Genomic DNA, 20,255 nt, shown 5'->3' with positions numbered 1-20,255 from the left:
CAGGGACACAAATACCAAGAATGAAACAACACCACTGGTCACAAGGAACTTACGCTCTAATATTGAGACCAAGAGTAGTCCAGTTCACTTTGCAAATGAGGAAATGGATTCTAGGAAAGGTTGGGACTGACCTAATACAAAAAAAAAATGATTAGTAAGTGAGGTAGTTTTTATTATAGCAAAGAACCGAAAACAAAATGCCCATCGAATGGGAAACACCATGCTGTGGTGTCTAAATGTAAGGGAATATGACTGTGCTATTAGAAACAATGATCATGAAGGGTACAGAAAAGCATGGGAAGACTCATATGACCTGATGCAACGTCAAGAAAGTACAAGAAGAACAAATGCATACAGTGTGACGATCCAAAGGGAAAACTCTGAAATTGCATTATTATTGAAATAACAATGGCCAAACTTGACTCCAAAGAAGAGATATGAGGAGACATTTTTCTCCTATCGTGGTAGAGGCAGGAGATAAAGGGTGTGGAGCAGAGGTGGGGAACCCTCTAGGTCCTCCAAGTTTCAGTCAGAGTTGTACTTGAGGACCTAGAGGACCTGGTGTGGAGCATAATAGATAATGTAAGAAATTTATATGCACGTATTGGTTTGCTTTACTGAATGGTTTTTCTTTTTTCTTTTTTCTTTTTTTAAATTCTGTGTTCTAAGGGATGGCTCTCTGGGAGGGGAACGGTGAAGAGACACATTGGGAAATGTAGGTAGTATAAAAACAAGAGAAATTCATAAAAAGTTATCAAATAAAAAAACCTTTTAAAAGAGATACATGGTATCCCGAACGAGAGCTATGGTAATCCTGGTACACGCTGCCCTGATCAGGTGACACCTACAACACTCTGAAGACTTCTGGACACCATGTAGCATGAAGAACACTGATAAAAGAGAGCGTCTCCAAGTAAGGGTGACAAGGATGGTGAAGGGCCTCAAAACGAAACCATAATTGAACCAGTTGAAGGGATTAAGGATTTTTAACTCAGAAAAGAAAAGGCGTATGCAGGAAACACATCTATTTTCTTTTTTTTTAATATATATTTTATTGGTATCTTTTGCTTTTGCATCATGTACATTTCCCCCATATACCTCCCACTCTCCCTCACGAATGTCATTCCTTAGGACAATTTTTAAAAAGAGAAATAAGAGAAAAAATTCAGCAAAACCAAATCGACATATTGAAAAGAAATCTGATGTTGCAGCCAATGTTCCACATCTGGGGCACCTAGGTTCCTATCCTGGCTCTGCCACTCACCACCCATGTGGCCTCAAGCAAGTCACTTATCTCTTATGGCCCAGTTTCCACATCTATGAAATGGGGAGGGGGCCTAAATGATGTCTAAAGTCCCTTTCAGCTCTAAATCTATGACTCTCTGAGGACAGTGGCTCGCACTTTCAAGATGATCAGATAGGGCTGTGGGTCAGAGAAGCTAATTGGCCTCCTCAGGAACAAAATCCATTTCAACCCTGACCTATGGATGCTTCAGGCACAGCTAGGTGGTGCAGTGGATAAAGCACCAGTGCAGGAGTCAGATGACCTGAGTTTAAATCTCACCTCAGACACCTGACACTCACTAGCTTTCTGACCTTGGGCAAGTCACTTAACCTCAATGGCCTCATCCTGGGTCATCTCCAGTCATCCTGAGGAATATCAGATGGCTCTGGAGGAGAAATGAGGCTGGTGACCTGCACAGACCTCCCTCACTCAAAACAAAGTCAAGTGCAAGTCATGTCATTATTTCTCTGATGGCATGGTCCTCTTCGGCAACAAAGGACAAATACAGACAGAGAATTCAATTCAAGGACCATTTACCAAGGGATGGTTTCATTCCTTACTTTTGCATCTGCCATTTTAACACATTTCCTGCCACACAGTAGCAACCCAACAAATGGACTTTATTAATCAATTAATGTATCACGATGTGCCCGGCATTATGCTAAGGGGATGAGGATAAGTCAGCATGTCAACAGATGTCAGCAGAGAAGCCAGGAGAAGACATCCCATGTAAATATGATATAAAGCAAAGGGGAGGTTCAGATACATGCTGGAGACAAGGAAATCACGTGTGTGCTTATGTACCTACTCACCTAACACATACCTGCCCTGCTAGCTCAGATCTGATGTTTACCACCTACAACCCAGTAGGAGGAAGTTGAGGGGGGGGGGCGGGGAGGGAAACTTATAGGGAAAGATGAAGGACACTTGGGTAAATCTATTCCTGGAAAAACTGATGATAAAGCAAACTGTCATGGGACCAGATTGAATGTTTCTCTCCACAAGGGAAGCAGCTGCTGTTAACCCTACAATCAACAGAGGGCCTGAGGTCTGGACGAGATTTCCCTCAAATGCAAAAGAAAAATAGAACCTTGTTTTCCAGTCACATAGAATTCCCCTTCTGTGACCAGGGTTTTAGTGAGGGTTAAGCAGGGCCTGGGGGGAGGACTGAACACAAGCATCTTTCCCCTCTGCTTCTGGGATAAGGCATTCCATGGCATACAGAAGAACATCATTTATTTTTCCCTTTCCCTTCCACCTATTCCTTTAAAGAGGAGACCTATTTATCTTCGACAATGGGCAGGACATGGCTATTCCTCAGGGCCGAGAAACCCTGAAATGAAAATCCATCAGCAGAGAGAAAGTCATATCCTGGAAAGACAATTAAGCCCACACTGTGTGGGTAAAGGGTAGGCAAGATGGGGGACAGGAGGGAGAGAGTGCAGTTCAAATTGCCTGACCACCGTCTCTGTCAAGAGGCAGACACTCACGCACCCTGGTGTGGCAAAGGAAACACCCCATTAGGCCAGCCACATCTCAGCAGCACAGGAAGCACTTCCTAAATGCTTCCTGACTTGACTGACAAAACCTTTCTTTTTCCATCGTGGCCACTTCCTAAGATGCCCAGAGGGCAGGAGAAGCAGCAAGGAAACCCCAATGTGCATGTCAGTTCTCCTGTTTACTCTTCCTCTAAGCCATATATTGACCTCCAGGCAGAATCTGGTTGACCCTGAGCCCCCACACAACCTGTGAGCTCCTCTCCTTGACTTCAACCATTGGAGCGTAGGGGTAGAGGGAAGGGGTGAAGAACACCCCCTTACTGAAGGTCACACGTCATCAGTGGCAAGGCCAGTGAGAACAGGATTAGGACTGCAGCCTCTCTGGGCACAAAGGCCTTCCATTTGGCACGAGGCAGCCGAAAGTAAGGGAAAGCCTGCCAGATGGCCAAGGTGGGAATTCGTCTTGCTTGACTTATTACAAGGGAAGGTTTTATTGGGATGGGAGGGGAAGCAGTGGGTGGGTAGAGACAGCAATGAAAAACTGAAAAGAATGTCAATCATAAAACACTTTAAAATACACAGAAGAGAACAGAAGGGAGTTCAATTAGGGACAGAGGGGCAGGTTAGTGCTGGTGCTCGCAGCTTAAATCTGCTTTTTAAAAAGCTTTATATAATACAGATCCATAGGCTCATGTAATAATAATAGTACTACTAATTCCAGGCTTGTAATTAGAAGAGACCTGGGTTCAAATCTCACCTCTGACAATTATTAGCTATATGACCAGGCACAAGTCACTTAATCTCTCTGAGTCCCCCAGTACACAGTAAGTGCTTCATAAACTAACTTTGGATGGGGACTATCCCTTCCAGTGATTTATAAACTGTCCAGCCTGAGCCTGAGCAAAAGCTTGCAACTGACTATCTACCAATACATCCTGTCCAAAACTTGCATCTGTCCATAGGCAATCATCCACTTGGGGCACCTGGAGTGATACATACGCATTATGGCTTTGCCCTGCCTCCATGGCTATGCGGCAAGCTTCTTGTGTGGTGTCTTGAGGGAAGGCACTTTCTAAACAGGGAAACCTGGGTATTCAGACTGAAATGCTTGTCCAGTGATGGTCGGTTTTGGTTGCATGCATGTTAAAGTTAACTAAGGTAAGAAAAACATTTAGCCATCTAATTAAGACAGAGCCTGCAGTAACACATTTCAATTAACATTTCTTGCAACGCATTTGTTCCATGGAGAGCTACATTTATTTTGAAGTTAGAGGAGGTTAATCCATAGACAAGAGTGGCACATCATTCCAGCAGCCTTTGCTGATTCTCGCTCCCTCTCCCCACGATAGCAGTGTATTTATTTTGTACAGATCCTCTTCTTACTTATCTGTAAGCATGTTAGAGTTTCTCTGGAGAATGTCAACTCCTTGAGAGCAAGAACTGTCTAGCTTTTATCTTGGTGTCTCCAATGCCTGGAACGTATAGCAAGGTGCTTAATAGATGTTTGCTGGTTGACTGAATCCATGAAAGCCTATTAAGCACCAATTATGTGCTGGAGACTGGAGATAGAGAGATGAAACAAGATATTCTGGTTAACAGATTCCTTCCTCGGAAAAATGGGGTTCATACCTATCATCACACCTACCTCATAGGATTGCTGCATGGATCAAATGGAAATAATGTTGGCAATTCACTCTGCAAATTGTAAAGTTCTATATTGTTATTATCACTATATTTGTCATTATTATCGTGTTTGGAAATGAGGATATGTTGGTCACTGGGATTTCTTTTTGTATTGGGATAAGATTAAGACCCTCCAGCTGTGTGTCAAAAAGGGATTTTAAATGGATTGAACAAAACAACTGGATAAGAAAGAAATCTTAATTGTCAGAGAATTTCCTGTTCTGCAAAAAAACATAAGCTGAAGGATCACAGAGACAGACAGGCGGGAAACCACTCTTTGGCAGAGGAATTAACCTTTAGAGTCACAGCACAGACAACTGGATCTGACTAAATGCTATCTGGAGCAAAGAGGAAAAGAGATAAAGGAGGGGAGATAAATGAACAAGTGCTGCCAAATCTTAGAAACACCCTTGCAGAAAGGGAGAGAGGGAAAGAGAAAGAGAGAGAGGGTGAGAGGGAGAGGGAGAGGGGACAGGGGGAGAGGGAGAGGGAGAGGGAAAGAGGGAGAGAGAGAGAGAGACAGAGAGAGAGGAAGGGGAGAGAGAAGTATACTGGGGAATTCCACTTAATTACATGCAAATCCAGCATTTAGTACCACTACGTACCTGGCACATAGTGGGCGCTTAATAAATGTTTATTGACTGATCAACTGAAATAAAGACAACTCTACAATGTCACCTCATCCTCTTAAAATTGTCCAAAATGACGAAAGTAGCCAATGTTGGAGAGGCTGTGGAAAGTCAGGCACAATAACCCCCTGTTGGTAGAGCTGTGAAGCTTCAAACATTCTGGAAAATGATTTGAAATTATGCTTAAAAAGTGACTAAAATGTCCATACCTTTGACTCACAGATCCCAAATGACAGGCATATATCCCAAGGATGTCAAAGATAGAAAGAAAAATCTCATAATCATCAAAATATTTCTAGCAGCACTTTTTGCAATAGCAAACAACTGAAAACTCAGTAGAGGTCTGTTGATTAAGCAATGGTTAAACAAATGAGAATAATGCTGGTAATTCACTTTGCAAACTGTCACACATAAACATAAAACGATATTACCATGCCATAAGAAAGGATGAGTAAGAATTCAGAGAAGTCTGAAAAACATATGAACTGATCCAGGGTGAAGAAAGTCACTGAAACCAGGAAAACAAAATATGATAAGTGCAGCAACGTAAGAAAAAAGAAAACACCAAATGGAATGCCGTCCGCTTATAATTAATGACCAAGCTTAATCTCAGAGGACAGCTGAACAAATGCATCTCCCTTCCTTCTTTGCAGAAACAGGGAACTAGGGATGTGGAATGTTGAGCACACTGTCATAGAAGGTTGATGAATTGGTTGTTTTTGCTGAACAGTTTTTCCCCTTCTTTCTTTTTTTTAATTCTCTCTTATAGGGATTGGTTCTCTAGGCAGAAGGAAGGGTACATTCAGAAATGAAGCTGACATAAACACAAATCAATAAAAAACATTTTTCCAAGTTAATTAGGCATGCTTAGAAAGGAGGGAAAGCTATTTAAGGATAAAGTCAAGGGAGGAAATAGCAGTGGGGTGTTTATGAGTACTTGTTGGAGATACCATATGAAACGCCCAAAGCTGAGCTAGGCTGGAAGGGGCCATACCCACCCAAGTGCCCCCACGGAGAGGTCGATAAACCTGTACAAAACATATCATAAAGTGTTTGTTATAAGAACAGCTACACAGATCAAAATAAACAAAATGAGGAGGGCTTTAATTAAGCTACAACCACAGTTACAGAGAGGAAAACAACTCTGAAGGACATAGGAGCTCTGGACAAGGAGAGGACTGACTGTGCTTTCCCTAAGGAATGGTGCTATAAGCTTTTTCCTCTCCAGGGTGTAATTAATGACCAAGGTGAGGAATTTCTATAACTGTAGAATGAATCGTGTACTATCGGTTATCATTAATGGTGGATCTACTCCACCTAATTGTACTTCTTTGTCACTACTGAGTGGGGGGAGTCCCAGCCAAGTGACAGACAGCAGGGTAGAAGAAAGGCTCATTAATTTAGTTAAACCCTGGGAAGGGGGTAAGTGGGGGAAAAAACAACAGGAAACTAAATTCTGAGGAACCGTAATGAGTAACTTGGATCCCAGAAAATAGATCATAAAACCTTTCTGAGTTCAAATCCAGCCTCAGATGTGTACTAGCTGTATGACCCTGGGCAAGTCATTTAACTCTGTTTACCTCAGTTTCCTCATCTGTCAAATGAGCTGGAGAAGGAAATGGCAAATCACTCCTGTATCTTTGCCAAGAAAATTACAAATGGGGACACAGAGAGTTGAACACAATTGAAAAACAAAATGCATTCAAAAACCACCTCTGACACTTGATAGCAGTGTGACTTTGACCAAGACCTTTCACTTTCCTGGACCTCATTTCCTTCATCTGTAAAATGATGGAGTGGGACTAGGTGGCCCTTGAGATCTCTTCCAAGTCTGCAGCTAGGATGCTGAAATCTCAGCCTCTCCCTTCCTGCATCCTGCTCTGTCCTCCCCGCTTTCTTTTGTTATATCTCTTCCTCTCACCTGCCTTCTGTCTTCTTATAACCAAAGAAGCTTGGTTCCCCTCAGAAGACCCTGATACAAGATAGAAGGAAAACAACAAAATTGTGGAGATAATCAACTGGGGAAGACTGAGAAATTCTGATCTAAACAGTGACCGCTACAGTTCCAAAGGACTCACTATCCACTTCCAGATAGAGAACTGATAGATAAAGAAGACTAGCATTTTCTTTCTCTTTCTTTCTTTCTTCCTTCCTTCCTTTTTCTGGGGGGAAGAGGCATGGCTAATCCAAGAATTTGTTTTGCATGACTACATATTTCTAAGGGATTTTGTTCTTCTTGCCTTCTCAGTGGGTGGAAGGGAAAGAATTTGGAACTGAAAATTAAATTCAAAAAATAGAAATGAAGACATTCTAACAAAAGGAGGGAGGAGAAGAGAACAGTGTGTGATTTGTACGCCAGTGAGCTGACCTCAGTTCGTGGGAAAATTCTAGAATGAGCCATTAAAGAGATGGCCGATGAGCCATTAGAAAAAGAGAGCACCCATCCCAATGCATCACCATGGCTTCATCAAGAACATTGCTTTATTTCTGCTTGTGATTGGGAAGGGAAGGGAATGCTACAGAAATAGATAACCTAGATTTTGGCAAAACATTTGATAAAGGTTTATTCTATTTATTCTATTGTGGAAAAGACAGAGAGGATGCAGATTACGTAATGTTATGCTCTGATTCTTACAGAAATGGTTGAAAGATAAGACTCAAAGAAGAGTCACTGATAGTTCAATGTCAACTTGGCAGGTGTTCTTCAACGGAATGTCCTCAGAGATCTGCGCTCCATTCTGGGATGTTTTTCATTTTTTTACCAGTGAGCTTAGATAAAGACCTCTCTGGTGTGTGTTACCAAATCACAGCAGATACAATGGCTGGGAGGAAGGGCTAACACTGAGTGACAGATTCAGAATCCAAAAAGATTTTCTCAGGCTAGACTAGAGTTGAATCCAATAAGATGAAAAGCATAGAGACAAATGTAAAGTCTTACATTAGGGTTCAAAAACTCAAATTCCCAAATGCAAGATTGGAAGAGACTTGATTAGACAGTAATTTGTCTGAAAAAATACCTGTATATGGCAGCCAAAAAGCTAAGGTGACCTTGGGCTCCATTCAAAGGTAAAGCATCTCAAGAATAAGGAGGGAGCGATGCATTCTATGCTCTACCCTGGTCAGATTAATCTGGTTTCTAGTGCAGAGCATGAATTTAAGAAGGGCATTGAGAAGATGGAAAGCCGCCATGATGGTTAAGGGCCTTGAGTCCATATCACAGGAAGATCACTTGAAGGAACTGGAGATGTTCAGCCCGGAGAAAACTCAGAAGACATATGGTTATCCTGTTTAAGTATCTGAAAGGCTGTTGTGTAGAGAAAGGCTTAATTGGCCATGTTCTGCTTGACCTCAAAGGGTAGAACAGGAGCCATGGGTAGAAGTCACCGAGAAAAAGAGTTAGGCCTGATGTTAGGAAAGACTACTTAACAATTAGAGCTGTTTTCAAGGGGAATGGGCTACTAACAAGGGGGTGAGTTCCCTATCCTTGGAGGTCTTCAAACAGGCAGGACAGCTACTTGTCATGTGACCGTGGGAATTCTTTTCAAGTGTGGGTTGGACTAGATAGCCAACAAAGTCTCTGAAGTTCTGGGACTCTTGGATTCTACCCTCATGCCAATCTCAGGTTACTCCACCTGCCCCTGTTTTCCCAGTCCATCATCCTATTCTGGGCTCAATTTCCTCTGTTCGTAATCTTGACTTCTACAGAGAAGTCCCAATGAACGCCAATAAGAAATCTCCCCAAGTGATCCTATTATTAAAATCCACACTAATTCCACTGGACGAAAACCAGTGACCATGTTTTACATAATTATAACCTCCAATAGTTTGAATTCTAAATACAAGTGACCTCTTCAAAGGATTCATTATTCACAACTATGAGACCTAGCTGGAGTTAATCAGCTCATCTCCATGCTGTCCTCTCTGCTGGAATCCCTTGGGCCCTTGGCCCATCGCCACTCATTCTTTTGTAAACCCTGACCTTGGATTACCCTCCATCTTCCTTCTCGGTTCCCCCTTGGATGCTGCTGAATACCAGCAAAGTAAGAGTTCTTAGCCTACAATTTGTAAACTCAGTTTTTTAATGTTTTAATAATTGTATTTCAATAGAATTGGATTACTTTGTGATTCCATGTATTTCATTTTATTTATTTTAAAACATTATTCTGAGAAGAGGTCCATAGATTTCACTGGATTGTCTGCCAAAAGAGTCCAGGGTATAAAAAGGTTAGAAATTCCTGTTTTACCACATTTCTCCCCCCCTCACTATTTAGAATGGGTTTTATATTTAACTTTCTATGTATAAGTTGCTTCATCAAAAAAAGATTATAAGCTCCCTGAAGGCAGGAATTTTCCTTTTATGTTTATATCCCTAGAGCTGAAAGCTGAGTCAGCAGAATCCCAGGATCACAGAATTCAGATGGGAAATGGACCTTACACGTCATGTAGCCTTTGAAGAAGCTGGCTCAAGTTTGGTCAAGAGCACAGATTCGAACTCAGATCCTCTGATTCCATACTCCTTGTTTGTACCACACCACCTCTCTCAAATGCTATCCAGGCCAAATAGCTCACTTAATTTTTATTTTTTAAAATAAGCTTTATTGATACTTCTTATATCGCTGTCATTTTGGGATGTCTGCCCATGTGATGCCAATGAATGGCACCCACTTGTGCCAGAATTGAGCCTTCCCTTGTGACAAAGAAAATTGTTCAGTAAAATTAACTGATACGGTGACTTCATCTGACTCTGCCCTCTCAGTCTCCCACCTCTGTCTGCTGAGAGGGGAGAGGAATCAAACCCCTCATTCTAAAGAAAAGTAAATGAGAACCCAAGGGATGAAATATATCATCCACTTAGGATCTTGTAATCTTTGGGGCAGAGCTGGGGATTGAACCCAGTCTCTTGTGTGAATTCCTTCTGCCTCACTGCTCATATGCTAGCATCTCAAATAAGCTAGTCCTCTGACATCACCAGGCAACTGACCCTTGTACTCCTCCACAGAATAAAAACCAAAACAAAACTCTACCCCCACACGCTGATCAGATCATGGAGCTGATGATAGAAGGAATCTTAGGAGTCATCTAGTGTAGGTCCACTATTTTCAGAAGAGGAAAGTGAAGAGGAGAAACTGAAAGTCATCCACCCCTTTCATTTTACTGTTAAGGAAACTGAGACCTAAAGAGGTTGTTTAAATGGCAGAGACAGGGTACTAAACCAATCAAAAATGCTAACTTTCTGATAACTCCAAATGCTATTTGGCAAAAATGAGTCACCAAGGCAATCACCAGAAGGGAAAGGATTGGGCTCCAAAGAAGACGATTTTTGGCAATACACCCACTATCCTTCTGACATTTCCACAATGCAGTGAAGAAAAAAATGGAGGAGGCCTGAGGGAAGGGGGAAGGGAATGGGAAGGCAACTGTGTCACTGTGTGACATCTAGAGAGGAAGAGCAGGGAAATCCCATGATGGAAAGCCAGACAGATGTGGATTGGTCTGGTCGGGGGGTGGGGAGGAGGGAGGTTTGAGTCCATTGAGCCACTTGGACTGGGTTGAAGCCAGGCCCCAGAATGGCCTCGGAGTGCTGACCTCTGACTCCAGTTAACACCCAAGTCCACTTGGATGAGCCTGTCTTAAGAAACATCACAGCTGTTCTCTGGCATCTAGGAACAGCTCCTGGACAGATGGTGGAGAGATGGGAGGCAGGGGAAGGCCAGGAGCAGCCGCTGCAGGGGATGCCAAGGAACTTTGCCGGTCTTTGCCAAATGTTCTGGCTGACAAAATAGAGCCACCTGTCCCATTTGGGAGCTGACGGATGCTCCGACTTTCTCGTCCCCAGCTTCATCTGCTACTCCCACTGCCTCTGGTCTGGCCATTTCACTGCTAAGACTGGGACCCTCTCCTTGCTGCTGCCCCAATCTGGGTCCACTTGACCTTTCCAGCTTTATCCCCATGGCTATTCTCCTACAGGCACCCTGATTTCCCCATTATTATTGACAGAAAGGCACAGCAGGAAGAGAATGCTGAATTTGAAGTCCTGGGAATCGAGTTCAAATCCCAGCTCTGCCATTTACTACTTACATGACTTGGCAAGTCACTTGAACTCCTCTCAGGTTCCTCATCTGTAAAATGAGAGTTTGGCCCAGATGACTTCTATGCATCCTTGTAATGCTAACTACAGGATTCCAGGGATTTGGACCCAAATCCTTCTAATGCTTAATAGTTTTGTGACCCTAGAAGCGTCACTTCTCCAAACTCAAATAACAACAGATCCCTGCAGCCGCATAGTGCCTTAGAAAACCACTAATTACGTTATTTGCGTTGTACTGTATTTTTATTTATTTTGTTAAATATTTCCTAGTTACATTTTAATCTGATTTTGATAATACTTTTGGAGTTTTGCCGGAGGCAGCCTGGAGTTGAACACCTCAGGACTAGACCTTCTCTAAGGTCCCTTCCAGTAAGAAGCCCCATGACCCTAGAGAAGGCCATTCCCATCCTCAGGCAGTAAGGCATGGCATGGAGTGTCTCTGCAGAGCTGTCCCACAAGTCCCCACAAGGGCATTGATTCTAGAGTCAGAGAATATGGGTTCAAATAAATCCCAATACTGACACTATTCTTTGACCTTTGGCAAGTCACCAGACTGCTGGGTCTCAGTTTTCTCATCTGTAAGATAAAGGTTTGGATAAGATGACTTCTGAGGTTTCTTCAGCTCTAGATCTATGATTCTCTATCAACCTGTACTCCTCTGACCTCTCCTTCCAGTCTATATAAGTAAGAAGTGATCTCTCTCTCACACACACACACACACACACACACACACACACACACACACACACACACACACACACACACACATCTCCAAGACAATGAAATTTTAAGTTCTCTCTGATCCTTCCACTTATCCTATCTCTTCCACACTTCAGGATCTTCATCCTTACCAGGTGCCTCTAAGCCTCCATGTCCTCTCAGTCCATCACACAGTTCTAACCCTTCTTTCCTCTCACCATGGTCTCGAGTCTACAGTTGACATATTCAACAAAGCACTATCCTCAGTCCATCATCCACCTTTCCAGCTCCTATAACCGACCTGCTGAATGAAATCAGAAAATGGTGACAAATTTAATCAAGCCCCTTAATGCTTCAGAACCATCTTTGAGTTCATCTTTGACTGAGCAGCTGCCATATCACAGCTCTTCCAAATCTCCCCTCTACCTCAAGCACTTCGGTTTATTTCTTCTCTCAACAGATATCTTGGCTTCCTGCTTTATTGAGAAAATCCAGGCCATCTACCATGAGCTCAACCTATCATTTCAACCTGTCCTGTCCTCCTTGGCTCCAGTCTCTGAGGAAGAGAGGGGTCCTTCTCCTTGCCAAGGCCAATCCTTAGGCATGCCTTCCCATCTCCTTCAGGAGACTGTCCCATTAATCATTCTCTCTGTTTCCCATCTACAGTCTCTCCCTATCTACTAATCCTTTCTCCTACTACCTACAAAAATGTTTTGATCTCCCTATCCTCAAGTAACTACTGTAACCACAGAAGGCCCAGACAGCTCCATTAAATCATTCAGTCAAAAGTATCAACTAAATGTGAACAATTCTTTAATCAATTTCAATTTATTTGATCAGTAAAGTGCTTTGATCATTGAATAAAGACAGATGATATCACAAAAAAAAAATCTTGTAATTGACAGATTCAGACATACCTTGATAAAAACAGAAAATTTTTTCTGAACCTGTCGGTTGAGTGGTAAAGGACCCTGAAAAGGAACTGCCAAGGAGACGAGGAGAGGGGTTTCTCTCTGCTCTATTCCTCTACCATAGACAAGATTATTACCTTATGGACTTTGATATGTTAGACAATCTAACAATGATATCCATAGCAGGAGATGGTGAGAGAGGAAGCACCTGAAGACAGATGTATAAAAACAGCCAGACAAAGGTTGGCAGCAGCTTTAGGGATCATGGCCCCTTATGAGAGAGAAAAATAGTAGCTATGGACCCTACAGATACACTGATTCTTGGAGCCTGGTGGACAGTGACACCTAAGGGAACTTCAGGAGGTCTCCATGAAAAAAGAAAAGCACTTACTAACCAATAACTTTCCGAGTTACCCATCTGCCACATGTTCTCTATCCATGTGCCTCACTACAGTGTTACTATAAGTTTAAACTCATTTTTCCCACAGAACTTGTATACGCAAAGGAGAGAGTGTCCTTCCAGTTTGAGGGGACTGTTTTTGCAACAACTGTCCTTGCTCTATCTTTCTAAAAGCTAATTAGGTCTGATAGTCAATGGGAAGCACAGTGGTGGGGGCTCATGGTGGTTGGTTGGTTGTTGTCCTTCATTCTCAAAGACGACCAAAATGACATCACCATGATAAAGTGAAGTTTCAGCGTGTCCAACTGTGGCTGATCAGACCAATATGAGCTCGGAATGCTCTACCACAAATTGGGCACAGATAATCTGTGTGAACATTTGGGATGGTTAATCCAAATTTGCGCATCCTACATGGGGGCTCATGGTAACAACATTAAAATACCCCAGACTACAAGATTACTTGAACAGGATCCTAAGGGAAGAGCAGTAGTCACCCTTCTGAGAACACAATCTGCCAGTGCAAGTGGGAGGTGCAGAAGTGGACTGGGAGGAAGCATTACACTTATAAAACCTCCCCTTGATCCCTAAGCTACTGTTCTAAATCTCTCCTCCCTCTCACTGGTAAAACTCACCCTCAAAGAACCATCTTCACTTGTCTTCCTCTCCCTCTCACCCCTCAACCCTTTTGCTGGTAAATATTTAACAACCAACTTGATGAAAAATTATCAATTGGCTTAGGAATCATGGGAGCTGGTTCCAACACATCCTTGTCACTTGATTGAAGTTATCAGTGGTTTCTTTCTTTCCTTTCTTCTCTTTCTCTTTCCTTCTTCCTTTCCTTTATTTCACCTGCTGTTTGTCTTTTGTTCTCAAAAAGTACCATGACATCAGGGGGGTGATGCCAGGACATAGAAGTGAATTGGATTTAAGTGAGGGAGGAGTGTGCAAAGTCATCAGTCTCACTTTCTCCTCTGGAGCCATCTGGGTCCAATGGCCAGATACGGATCAGGACAACCAGAGATGGCCTAGTATGCAATGGGAATCTTGGCTTTTTCAAGCTTTTACTTTAATGTTTTATTGATGCTTTCTGCTTTACATCACGATCAACTGGGGGAGAGGAAACACCTTCCACCACTCCCTACAAACTGAACTTTCTTTTAATAATAAAACAAGTGAAATCAGGTTAAGTGAAGACCCCTCAGGCATGAATTCCCCAAAACCCTCACCTTCTAGCCAAAACTAAAATAACTAAGTATCCCCCTTAGGCAAATAAAATGCTCCAGAATGGAGGGGAACCACCAAAGGTCTGGTCACACAACCTGGGGTACTCTCCCCTTCACCACCCCCTTGTACCACATCAGAACTCTTCTCTTAAGTTCCATATTTGGTAAAGAAAACCCTCATGGATGAGCAACGATCCTTTCCATGTTCTTTGTTTCTGGGGTAGATTCCCGTGGTCCAACTGTAGGCCTGGATGTCCAGCCAACAGGAAGAGAGGCTAGCGGGCTTCCATGTTAGGGACTATCTAATGTTGTACTCCGTTCCGCTCAGGTGCACTCCATTGCTGACATGGTCTCATGGGAAGTGCCCCTTCTCATGAGATTGTAATAAATTCCTTCTTGCCTTGTACCTTGAGAAGCCTCTGAGTTTAATTTGAGTAAGGGTCACTGTATCCCACACAACAATTAAGCAAAAAGACCTGGTACAGTGACCACCTTGGCATAGGTTTAATAGTAATAATGCATCTTAATTTTCCTTCTGAAACTTTAGACTCTTAAAGCAGTTTCAGATCCATTCTTAGCAAAACAAACAAACAATCAAAAAAACCATTCTATACTTCCAGAGATCCATGAACCATGAATGGACATCACTATCCAAAGCCCACCAATGGATGCCCCGTTTATCCTATTCTGTTCACAAGCATTAAGGCATATACCTACTCTCACTGCCTATTGGGAACTAAAAAGGGGAAAAAGGGAGTTAGTGATTTTTCCTCCTCAGTGCTGTTCTCTCTTGTCTTTTGACCTTTACTTTACTTTCTGAAATGATTATAAAGCCAATTTCACAGGTGACCTATTCTTCCACCAGTGGACTGGGATGTTGAGCAAATCAGATCAGAAGAGAGGGTGCATGGGAAGTCATAGAAGACATGTTGAGTCTTATCCAATGGTTTTGTGAGCCTTTTACTTTTTTTAAACTAAGCTGCTTGATTTGAGAGACAGTCTGATACAGCAGTCACAGGCTTTGGAGTTTGAGGACCTATCTCTGACACATACTAGCTACATGGCCTTACTGGTTGTTCAATTGTTTTCAGTTATGTTCAACTCTTCGTGACTCCATTTTGAGCTTTTCTTGACAAAGATGCTGGAGTGGTTTGCCATTTCTTTCTCCAGCTTATTTTACTGATGAGGAAACTAAAGCCAACAGGGTTAAGTGACATGCCCAAGGTCACACAGCTAGTAAGTGTCTGAGACTGGATTTGAACCCACAAAGAAGAATCTTCCAGATTCCAGATCTGGCGCTCTATCCACCAGCTGCCCAATAAATGCTTATTGGATTGAATTGATCAATTATCTTCTCACAAAGGAAAGTGTTAGTCATTTGGTCATAGACCTCACCCCTAATCCCAGCCTGTGGTTTACTTATTGGTCCCAAATGGGCAAAGCACCACCAATGTCTCTCTCTTCAACTTAATTCAACAAATATTAAGCACCTATTTTGAGAACTATGGAGAATACAAGGAAGAAATAAGATAAAGACTAATCTGAAGAAATAAATAGGCAACGTTATCCCTCCCAGTAGAATGTAAACCCAAGAAGGCTGGACTTCAATTTCCAGACAATGAAAATGACAAAGAACCAAGAACAACAAAGGAGATGCAAATCACATTTACAGAGGAAGGCTTAGAGGGAGCTGGGCAGAAAGAAGGCTTCGAGAGGAAGGAAGAAAGGGAGGGGGAAAGGCGGAAGCCCTTCCATTCCCGGTATTGGGCGCAGTCTGAACAAAGGCACAGAGATGGGATGGAGGAGGACAATAATGGGGAAGAATGAGTGGTCCACTTCTGCTGGGAGGTAAAGATAAAGGGAGAAAGAGGAGATCAATCTGGGAAGGCTGGAGGAGCCTTGAATGTCAGGAAAAGCACTTCCCACAAGCACCTCTGACTGACTGGGCTGGCTGTGTCATTTCCATCAGAGACAGCAGGTGCTGACTGAACTCGAGGAGAGCAGCAGAGGACAGGAGGGCCCCTGAGCAGAAACTCTAAACATGAAATAACAACCACATGGGTTTTTTGAGGGCTGGACGTACATGAAAGTGAATACTGGGCTGGAGCAGTGACACATGCAAGCCAGAGTCCAGTCCCCAGGTTTTCTCATCAGCTGATGCTCTAGGATGCCTTACCCTGAGCCTCCAGGGCTGTAGCTATTAAATGACATACTTGGGGAAACTGTCCCTGCATCCAGACAGATGATTAACAGGCAGATGAAGCCCTCAGATCATCTCCAAACCTCTGACTTAACCACTTCTCACCCCTCTCCTCTCGCACCCAAACCTCTTCCCAGAGTTAATGACCACAGGCATGTCCAGTTCTCTGACCTACCCTCTCCTGAGAGAGGCAGCAGATAGCCCATAACAGATGGGTCAAAGGTCAGAAAAAAGAGAAGATGGCTGAGTGGGCATGGAAGAACCTGGATTCAAATCCCAGCTCTGACACTTACTCATTGTGTGGAGCCCATCCAAGTCCTTTAATGCCCTCCCCTTCCCCGCTTTGGTTTTCTCATCTGTAAAATGAGGGAGCTGGCCTGGGTGACCTCTACTGCCTCCTTCCACCTTTAGGATTGTACCATCCAAAAATTATTGTTGTAAACCCAGAGTAAGAAAAAAAAGTATTTTAAAACCTTGAAGGGTTGGGAGGAAGCACAAGGTCAAAATGCTTTATTACCAACTTCAGCATTATAGTTTTAGAGCTGGGCTCAAGGGTTTCTGAGGTCTATCTCTATGACCCTATGACCTTGGGCAGTCACTGGCCTCTCCAGAGCTTGGTCTCCTTCATGAGTCATCATTATCATTACCACCCAGACCATCCTCCACTCACAATCAGCAGTCGAGCTGATCTTCCTAACACACAAAACCAGACCACGTCACCCCCATTAGTAAATTCCAGTGGCTTTCGATTACCTCCAGGATCAAATACGACATTGCCATTTGTCCTTTGAAGCTCTTTCTACCTCTCCAGTCTCCTAATAACCTATATATTCATCGGTGGCACTGGCCTCCTTGCTGTTCCTCACACAAGACTCCATCCCCCTGTCCTGGGGCCAGTTTTACCTGCTGACCTCATACCCAGAATCCTCTCTCCTCATCAAGACTTCTTGGCTTCCTATCTAAAGCCTAACCTTCTGTAAGAAGCCTTTCCCAGTCCTTCATTGAAGTGTTTTCCCTCTGAGACTGCCCTTCCCCAGTCCTGGCTGGACCCTGTCTGGACACAGCTTTGCATGCTGGTCACCCTCTATTAAAAGAGACACCCGTGGAGGACAGGGACTGTCTTTTGCCTTTCTTTGACTCCCCATAGCTTAGCACAGTGACTGGCACATAGTAGGTACTTGGTAAATGTTTGCTGACTTGACTGAATTATAATGGCTAGCATTAATATGGTGCTTTGGGGTTTGCAAAGCACTTTTACAAGTATTATCTCATTTTATCTACACCATAACTCAGTAACCATGACAACAATGCTGTCAGAGAGGTGTCGTTTTTATCTCCAATTTGCAAGGGAGGAACCTGAACCTAAGAGAGGGTCAGTGACTTGTCCAGGGAGCGAGGGAATGTCTGAGGCTGGATCTGAACTCAGATCTTCCTGAATCCAGTTCCAGTGCTCACCTCCCTATACCACCTAGCAGCTTCCAAATGAGGAAGTGGGTGTAGATGAGGAGGAAGTAGGTGATAACTAAGGACTCTGTCAGCTCTAAATCAATTATTTTATAAAGTTATGTGAATACAGCCAGGGGTATAAAGACACTTGGACCCAAAACCATTGATCTTAGATCGTTTGTTGTTCAGTCACGTCTGACTCTTCATGACCCCCTTTGGGGTTTTCTTGGCAAAAATACTACAGTGGTTTGCCATTTCCTTCTCCAGCTCATTTTACAAATGAGGAAACTGAGGCTGACAGGATGAAATAGCTTACTTAGAATCACACAGCTACTAAGTGTCTGAGGTCACATTTGAACTCAGGAAAATGAGTTTTCCTGACTATAGGTCTGGAGCTCTGTGCAATATGGCGCCACCTAGCTGTCTTTATCTTAGATTATAGGATTATATATTTAAAGCCAGAAGAGACTTCAAACGTCATTTCATCCAACATCTGGCCCCCCCGCCCACTTCCCCACCTATCTCATTTTACAAAAAGACTGAGACCTAGAGAGACTTGGCCAAGGTGACACATGCATATATTTTGGCCAAGAGGCCTTGGACCGTCCCACACTACCAGACTGGATTATGTAGGAGACCATGGTGGGTAAAGTTCTGTTTATTTGTCAAAGCCTGAGAGGAAGGGTAGGATTGGAAGGAAAAATTCGGAGTTGAGGGGGAGAGAAAGAGGGTGGGAGGGGGAATATAAAAACAAGCAAAGATATTCACCCCCACCCTCAAAGAACTCTCCCCTGTGAGACTCAGATTCAATCTACCCTGGACTCTCAGGCCCATCATCCAAGGCAAACCCAGGCTATAAATCCTCAGACTCTGCACAGTCAACACTGCTGTCCTAGGGAACCCCTGGCAACGGGAACCAGCATCCACTCGGTTACTAAGACAAGGAAAACATGATGAGAACAGGGAGATAAGGCGAAATCACAATATCCTCTATTATTGCCCCTTCCATCAAGGGAATGAAACACCAGCTGAGAAACCCTAATGATCTGCCAGAGTCCAAAAAGTCTGAGGAGCCACGGAGAAGTCCTTCCTGGTCCAAGTATTTGAGCAAGGGGTGGGGGAGAAAAGATGAGACCACAACCAGGCTCAGTTTCTTAAAACTTGACCTTGGTCATTGGTGCTAGAAGAGATTTTGGAGGTCAGCAAAAATAACCCCTTCCTTTTACAGATGAGGAAACTGAGGCTGGTAGAGTTTAACTCATTTGTCCAGGGTCACACAGCTATTACTTGGAACACAGGAACAGAACTTCTAAATGAACCCAGCCTCATGCCCCACTCTTTTCTTCTCCTCCAATCACTTCAAGCACCAACACAAAGAGGAGGTTGGTACCCCATGTGGGTATTACTTTCATAGGAAACGAACTTGCAGTTGGTTTAATGTCATCACATCTGAGTTGACTCTGGTTCCAGTTATTCCTGAGAAACTTCCCAGTCTTCTTACATTTTACCCATCCACCCCCAGCCCCCCCCACACTAAGGAACCCAGTGTCACTGACCTCCTTACTTTTCCTTAAATAAGACACTCTTTATTAAAGGAATAGCAAAGTGTCCATAATACATTTGCAGTTCCGTATGCAAATATCATTTTTATTATGCTTTTTTATGGAAATGTTTGTTTCATTCCATAAATTAAAAACAAAGTAAATTAAAAAAAAATCAAAGAAAACACTTATCTCCCACTTCCATGCATTTTCCCTGGCTGTCTTCCATGCCTCCCTCCTCATTTCCATCTTCCGGCTTCCTTCAAATCTCAGCTAAAATCCCACTTTCTACAGGAATCCTTTCCCAAATTCCCAAAATGCTAGTGCATTCCTCCTCTTGATTATCTCCAATTTATCCTGTCTTTAGCTTGTTTGCACATGGCTGTTTGCCTGTTGCCTCTTCCATTTTGTAAGCTCCTGGACTGGCTTTTTAATTTGAGGGGTAGGATGTCTGTTGGTGTTGTTTTGGGGTTTTTTGCCTTTTTTGCCTTTCTTTGTATCCACAGTGCTCAGCATTGTGCCTAGCACATAGTAGGTGCTTAACAAACATAGTAGGGGCAAATTCAAAACTCCAAACTAGTCATACTCTACAATACATGCAACTGAGGGAAGTCGACAATCTCTAACCAACCAATCAATCAATCAATAAGC

General features: G+C 43.1%; 1 protein-coding gene across 6 annotated transcripts in view; it reads right to left on the bottom strand.

The window, feature by feature from the left end:
* RPH3AL (rabphilin 3A like (without C2 domains)) overlaps window positions 1-20,255 on the bottom strand; it is a 169,552-nt gene that overhangs the window by 136,057 nt on the left and 13,240 nt on the right. For 2 of the 6 annotated variants that reach the window (XM_072639908.1, XM_072639912.1), the window contains exon 2: window positions 54-131. The exons of the other annotated variants lie outside the window; for them this stretch is intronic. The gene's annotated coding sequence lies outside the window, so the exon portion shown is untranslated. The remainder of the gene's footprint in view (window positions 1-53; window positions 132-20,255) is intronic. 6 annotated transcript variants of the gene reach the window in all.

This window comes from Notamacropus eugenii, chromosome 2 (genome assembly GCF_028372415.1).
Source record: "Notamacropus eugenii isolate mMacEug1 chromosome 2, mMacEug1.pri_v2, whole genome shotgun sequence".
Lineage (NCBI taxonomy): Eukaryota > Metazoa > Chordata > Mammalia > Diprotodontia > Macropodidae > Notamacropus > Notamacropus eugenii.
The sequence above is the reverse complement of the archived record's forward strand: the minus strand, read 5'-3'. Positions and strand labels throughout refer to the sequence as shown.